Here is a 7,977-nt window from a genome sequence, read left to right as displayed (position 1 = left end):
GAGCTGCATCTAGCTCCATAGAAGAAGACTGCAGGGCGATCTCTGGAACAATTTTCTCAGAAGAGGTAGAGGCGGGAAGGCTAGTGAGAGTGGAGGCTGAGATTGGAAGTGAAGATTTTAGAATCTGGGGGGTTGAGGAGGGAGAGGGATCTGCAGGTGGGGCTACATGTTGATCCTCTGTAGTGTCTTGAGAGGTGAGAATATCAAATCTGTTCTGGGTGTCAGGTTTTTTGGAGCTTTCTGGGGCTACGGGTGTTTTCTTAGCATGCTGTCTGCGATTAGGGACCTTAGTAAATCCTTCAGTGTCTTTGCTGGTGTCATTAACTGGGGCTTTGGGCTGAAGATTCAGAGGGCAGTCCCTGAAAAGATGGCCATGTTCATGGCATTTTCTGCAATGAAAAGGAATATGCTCGTAGTCTATTGTTTGGATCCATTCAAAATCGTCATGAAATAGACTTACCGAGTCCGCGAGTGCTTTGGTCAGATGCATTTGAACACAGATCCTGGCGTATGAGGTGTATCTTCGAGTTTTGGTTTCCTCAGCAACTTTGATGAAAACCCCCAGGCTGTTGCCTATGTCCGTTAAGGTCTCCTCGTTCCAGTATTCCAAAGGAAGAGAATACATGCATATCCATACTGGAGCCCAACTGAAGTCTTCTTTATCTGGGTTGAACCTTTCTCTCCATTCTCGGAGGTACAGGCCTGAAGAGTTAAAGAAATACGGGCCTCCCTCGAATATACAAGATTTGTCCTCCAAACAGTTGAAAGTTGCAGTAAAGAAGCCTTTGGGACCAAGCTGCAGAGTGACTTGTCCTTTAGGCTTCCATTTGGAAGCTATCCAACCATGCAAGGCCTTTTCAGTTGGCCAGAATCCGAGGAACTTGCCTATGAGTGCATGATCCCTCATATATTGGATTTGGCTATTGATTCTTTGACTGGGGAGATCTACTTTGATTCTTTCTGTAGTTTTCGGGATGCATGTTGCAGAAGACGCCTTTGGCTGTGACGTTGAGGTCTTTTGGTTCATGCCTTTATCATTGGCTGTCACATAACATGCCGCTGAGTCCCCAGCGTCATCGATGGCAGGTTCTGTACCTTGATCTTTCCCTGGAGTGAACAGAGGGTCTGCGTGTTTTGTTTTGTCAGAGGAGGTACCGATGGGTGGAGGGGGGGATGAGCCCGCCCCTCCCAAGGGTGAATCCATGGTAAAGAACTCAACGGGAGTGTTGTAGCAGGATCGCCAAAAGCCGAAAGGAGACTGGTAATAGGGTTAATGCTCAAGGTCCAGCGCAAGTCGCATTGCAGAGCCGTCAATGCCCACATGGAGGAAGTGTCAGCCATTTCCCAGGTCATTTCCAATGTGTCTTGTTTCAAAATAGTTAGGGTCAAACCTCCAAGGTGATGTCATCACCTTAATTCCTTGAGACAAAATTTTGTTTTCCCTCAAATATCATAAGTTTCTCCATCTCACAAGCCCATCTCCTTCACTATTGACAATGGATCTCTTTTCAAAATCGCTAAGGTAAAAGCACTGGGGTTACATGTCCTCTACGGTTTGCCACACTATCTATCCTAAAATTTGCACCAATCCAAAAACTTGTGAGATTATGTGTCCTTTCCATCATGTCTCATTGCTCCATCACCTTGAAACTTTTGGCTTGAGTCCCCTTAAGAACTTCTGGGAAAATATTATTGATTTGATGTGCCCCTGTTGGACCAAACACCATAGACACAAGCCAATAAGAAAATTGTTAGGAGCATGTATCTGGTACCATGCCATTGGGTCCCATCCTACCTACCTATGCCAATGGGAAAAACATTGGGATTACGTGTTTTTCCACCATGTCTACCACCTACACATAATTTCCATGTGTCACTCACTAATATGTACCTTGTATCACTTGTTTTTGACCCATTTGGACACTCGAAAATGCCAAATCAGCGTGTGACATGTCATCGTCCTATTGGTGCCACATGTCCTGGGAATTTCAAATGTTGATGTCATGTCCATGTCATAATTCCACTATATCTCCAATTGTGTCTATCAACCAATCAAATCATGTCATGTGTCCTCTTTTGATAGGTCCATGTTGTCAAGGGTATGGAGGCCAGGGGTTATGAGGCATTGTTTTTTCGCAAATTCCTATTATAATGTTTGGTGACAGTAGGAAGTAACTTTCCCATTTCCCCAGTCCCATTACCCCAGAAATAAATATTGTGCCTCCCTTGGAAAATTCTAGGTTAAATCACCAAGTGATGTTTCCATGGGGTCCTCCATTTGCTAACTTGCACCAATCACCTGTTGCATCCGTCCACCTCATCTTTTGAAGCCACGTCACAGTGCCAGGTCACCAATCAAGCATTGGAAACTCATTAAAATTTATGCAATTTCATCACCTGAATTGATCCTAGTCATCAATATGGATCATCCTCTTCCATTGGATCCCTTCATGTGCAAGACAATGTATTAACCATTGTGCAGTTATCCACCCAATAAGCATTGATCCGTTATCACTTATGTGATCCACCCACGGATGAGGTCATTATTTTAACCATCGACCTTTACCAATAGCTCTATCAAACTTGGAAAATAATTCCAAAGTGTTGCCAAGTCTGGAGATAGATAACCCCAACACCAAATTGGTTATGCACCTATGACTTTTAACCTGCAAATTTGATTGGCCATATCTTTTGATCTAGGGGGTCTTTTGCAAAGTGTCATACATCGTTGGAAAGGGTTTTCTGAGCTCTATCCATATATTCCATTTCCAAGTACATATAATATGATATTTTTTATTGAAAATAGCTTCAAATTCTCTACTCCTTGAAACATACTTGTTCACCAATCTGCTTGGAAACATCTAAGCTTTTCCACTCCTTTGACATGCTTGTCAATCCACAATAACTACACTTTCTAACAATCTCCATGATACTACCTTTGACATCAATGACATCATATTTCAAACATTCTCAATGAGCTTAGTCATCCAATGACAACACCTTTGACATCAATTCCTTGGACAACAATGCCTTTAACAATTGGGTAAGAAGACTATGAAATTTATTTCTCCACTTCTAGTCATCAAACTACTCCAAGAAGCTCTTTTACACTTGGATTATTATATATTTTATCATACTTATATATCTATATATATATATATATAGAGAGAGAGAGAGAGACCCGAGGGATAGTTAAGTTTCTCAAGTCCCTATCATTATAGTGTCTCTACTATTGAGATGTCATAGGTTCAATTCTTTTGACACTCTCGAGTTTAAGATCTTTGGTGAGCTAGCAAGAAGTGATATTTTCGAGTAGATATGTTTGGTACAAATATTCCATGGACATAGTGGTCACAAATCATTGGGGACCATGAACCATATATCTATAGATATATATATATATATATTATATATATATATATATATATATATATATATATTATATATATATATATATATATATATATAATATATATATATATATATATAATATATATATATATATATATATATATATATATATATATATATCTATATATATATATATATATATATATATATATATATATATATATATATATATATAAACAAATTTTCACTATCAAAAATTAAACATTGTAATTTTCAGTCTCCTAGGGTAATAGCCAAGTTTTCTACCAAATTTACCAAGCCTCATTGCTGATACTTCTCCTTTGTATATAGTAGATATTTGGGTCATCCATTAATATATGCTTGCTCTAGATATACACTACTCCTATGGATTTTATTGAGATGTATAGCAAGTGAGACTTACTCTTCATGCTTATACTACACCTAAATATTACCCTTGTAATTGCAGAAAAAAGGAAGGCATCAGGTAATATGCATGTACACCTTCAGGTCAACACACTAGATTTGTATGATAGTTTAAAACATGTACCACATTTTAAATTCCATACAAGTGTATATTTTAAGCCCTTATAAGCCCCATGCTAACATTAAAACCAATTATTAAGCTCTATATATTGAGTAATTACATTTTATTTTTATATTTCCATGTAGGCTAGAACCTCTCTTGGTCCCATTTTATTAGAATTGTACTCTTTGTCTCTTATACACACACACACAAAGGAGACCTAGTTTTAGAATTTTAGAATATTGTATTGTACATTGTATTCATTGTAAGACGAGGTTTTCCCCTCTAAGAGGAATGCAATTATTGGTTTCTTATCATTTTTATGGTGCAAGGTTCATAACATTTGGTATCAGAGCTTGTGATCCTAGGGTTTTGCTTCTTCAAATAGGTCATCGTGGAATTTTCTCTATAACTTTTTATTTTGTCTGAAAGTCTTCAAATGGTGAAACTTGGAGAATATTATGGATAAATCTTGGGTAATATCTAGTTCAAATTTCATGTCTTAGTTTGTTATAGTTTTGGATATATGCTCCAAGGAATTTAGGGTTTCTGAATGCCCCTAAACTAAGTCTCAAATGGGTTAATTCGACATTTTCACTATAAATTTTTTCTTGGGGGATTAAGACCATGAAACTTGGACCACTTTAAGTAAAAATCATGGTGAACATTTGGCTCAAATTTTATATCTCGATTCGCTATAATTCCAAATATATGTTATAAGGAATTATAAGTTCTTCAATGCACCTAAAATCAATTTCAAAAAGGGAAGTTTAGAATTTTTGCAATAATTTATTTTTTGGAAGTTTCACATAGTGAAACTTGGATCATAATAAAGAGAAATATCAAGAAACATATGGTTCAAAATTTAGAATTTGGTTCGATGCACTTTCACATTTATACCCTATGGAATTAAAAGTTTGTGAACTGTTAAAAATGTTGCAAGAACGACTCAATTTGATTTTAGCCTTAGTCAAATTGAGTAAATCGAATTTCCACATCACCAGGACAACTTGGAGATAGTTAACTAGTGTGACATGACTCTTGTCACTTAGTTAACTCAATAAATTCAAGATAGAGGGCTTGGAGTTTAGTTATGCATGTGTGGTTGCTAAATTTTAGCTATCTAGTTCATTTATTTTCAGTTGTATTCAGTTAACTGACCTCTAACTATCTATAGAGTCAGGAAGGTTAGTTGTGCAGTGGGACAACAATCTAACTCAGAGATCTGTCAGTTAACTGATCAACCAACCCAAAATAGCTAACGCATGAAGGAAATTCGAATTCCTCAACTAAAGTGGAGATGACAAGGAAGTGTAACATGAGTTGTATACTAGTTGAGAATACAGTTGTTGCATGAGGTAAGGAGATCCATCCTTGGGAATTACGCAAGTAAATAGGAGGAAATTCCTATCTTTAAGGAGCTAATTTCCTCAGGAATTACACAAGGAAATAAGAGGCTGGAGGAGAAAATAATTGGCTAAGTGTTGGCCATAGTTTCTCATTCAGCAAAGAGAACAATTATTCTTTTGCAAGTTGTGCTCAGAGCTGGAGAAAGAAATTGTAATAGTTTCTCTATTCAACTTATTAATGCAAAGAGACTTAAGGGTTTTTCTCAGCTGGGTTCCCCTAGAAATCATTGTGTACTTGTGGTTTTTCTTGTTACATGTCTATGCATGTTGTTCTAAATTGTGATTTCCATTCCACATATCAATAGAGTAGAATTGTGTCTCTTGTTTTTCAGTTTGAAATCTTGAGCAATTGCAATTTCTATCAAATGTCTACATAGTATCAAAGCCTTGAAATCACAGTAGAACTAGTATTTCGAAATTATCTCTCAGGAATTTCAAATTTGCAGCTTTGATGTAGTAGTTTTTCTTCGGGATCGGGAGAATGTCTTTCAATGGACTGAGATTGGAGTATGCCCCGGAGGGTAGCTCGAATTTCATAGCCTAGAAAGATAAAATGTAAGCAATACTTGATAATAAATGTGTGTTAGAATATGTTAAAAATGATATTGCAAAACCTCCATAGTCAGATGCACAACAATTAAACCAATGGAAGAACGATGTTGCAAAGGCCAGGATAATTCTTCTGGAAGGTGTGAGAGACCATGTGGTCTTAAATCTCCACGGAAACACTATTGATTTGTGGAAGACACTCACTGAGCTATTCGAAAATAACAGTGACCATAGAAAATTGACCCTGAAAGACAAATTTTGAAACATTAGGATGCAAAAGAATGACATTATTCCACAATATCTCTCCAAGTTCACACGGGTTCAAGATGAGCTTGGAGGGGTTGGGGTGAGTGTTGCATAAGATATCCTGGTGAGCCTAGCTCTTCTAGGCCTTCCAAAATCCTGGTATGGCTACCAAGACTCTGTGAATGGAAGGGAAAAATTACCAAATTGGGAAACATTGTGTCTGATTTGGTTCAAGAAGAGTTCGGGAGAAATACCAAAGACAAAACATCATCCAGAGGAGAGGATGAAGAAAATTTTGCATTGATTGGAAAAGGGAAGAAGGGAAAAGGAAAGAACACCCAAAGTAAACTTGAATCTAGTCAACAAAATGTCTGCACAAGAAGTCTAAAAAGAATCCTTCAAGAGGAGAAGGAGGTGAAGCATTGGATTCACAATTCGAATTAGACTTCACCCTAATAGAGTGCATGGCCAACATTATTATGGGGAGTGTGTGGTACCTTGATTCTAGTGCCTCGTTCTCATGGAAAATTTTAGGGGATAATATTTGCAAATGGGCTAATTTTCCATGGTTTTTCCAAAAAAAAGATTCGTCAATTTCTTCTTTTTTTTCTCAAGATGATTCACCCAAATTTTATAGTATAAAATTATTTTACCTTAAAAATTGCCAAAATTGTATAAAGGCTATATATAGAACTATTAGAAATTTGCATGTTTTTACAAAGATATTAACAAACATTTTATAATTTGCAATTAGGGGACTAGTAATATTCACCAAGGTTTCTAAACTTTAAGACAAATTTTATCCTTAAAATTTTCCCTGCGTTCCATATGATAGGTGTTGAAAATGTAGCAAGAAAATATAGTTTTGACTTTGCCTTGGTCAAACTAGATTAAAATTTGAATTTCAATTTTAGCAGAATACTTGGAGGTAATTAACTGAGGCGACATGGCTCTTGTCACTCAGTTAATTCAGTAAATTCAAGTTGGAGACACTTGAGTTCAGTTCTACATGATTGATTCCTAATTTGTAGCAATCTATTTCAGTTAATTTGAGATATTGTCAGCGTAACTAGTTCTCATTGTCACAAGAACTAGTGTAGGTCAAGTTGTGGGTATGTAACTTTTTCCACACTGAGTGATCATCCAGTTAACTGATCAATCAACCCAAAACAATTGTTGCATGCAAAAAATTCGAGTTACCTAGTTGAGATTGGATTTCAAGGGAAGTGTACTATCAGTTTTAAACTAATTCAAGTTGTACAAGTGGTGCATACAGTCAAAGAACTGACCTATGGTAATTGTGCAATTCCTTGGTGAGAAATTCCTAAAAAATAGGGTAAATTTCCCAAGGTAACAGCGCAAAGAAATAGGAGCTTGGAGGCTCAAATTTTTGGCTAAGTATTGGTTGAGTTCAATCAGCCAGGTAGATGATAGAAGATATAGGTACAGGTTGAGCTCAAACTTGAGCAGAGCATATTTTATTCATCCAGATTCTTGAATTTAATGCAATACAGATAGTAAGGGGTTTTGAGAAGTTGCTTTCCCCTAGATAAATATATTTGTATATATGTTGAATATTGATGCATGTTAATGATTTGTGTTCTCGATTGTGAATTTACTTCCGCATATCAATAGAGTAGCTCCTAATCTTGTGATTTAGAAAATTTCATGAGCAGTTTAGAATCTACACATTAATTTCTACATGGTATAAAAACTATATTCACAGTAGATAAGAGATTTCGAAGTTTTCATTGCAGAAGGTTCGAATTTGAAGATCAGTGTTACAAGTTTTCTCCAAGACTGAGAAGATGGATTTCAATGGAGTCAGGCTTGAGTATTCTTTGGAAGGAACCACAATTTTTTTGGCATGGAAGATCT

Source organism: Pinus tabuliformis, chromosome 5_1, assembly GCF_031772625.1.
Source record: "Pinus tabuliformis cultivar Carrire ecotype Pingquan chromosome 5_1, CPIR1, whole genome shotgun sequence".
NCBI classification, from domain to species: domain Eukaryota; kingdom Viridiplantae; phylum Streptophyta; class Pinopsida; order Pinales; family Pinaceae; genus Pinus; species Pinus tabuliformis.
The sequence above is the reverse complement of the archived record's forward strand: the minus strand, read 5'-3'. Positions refer to the sequence as shown.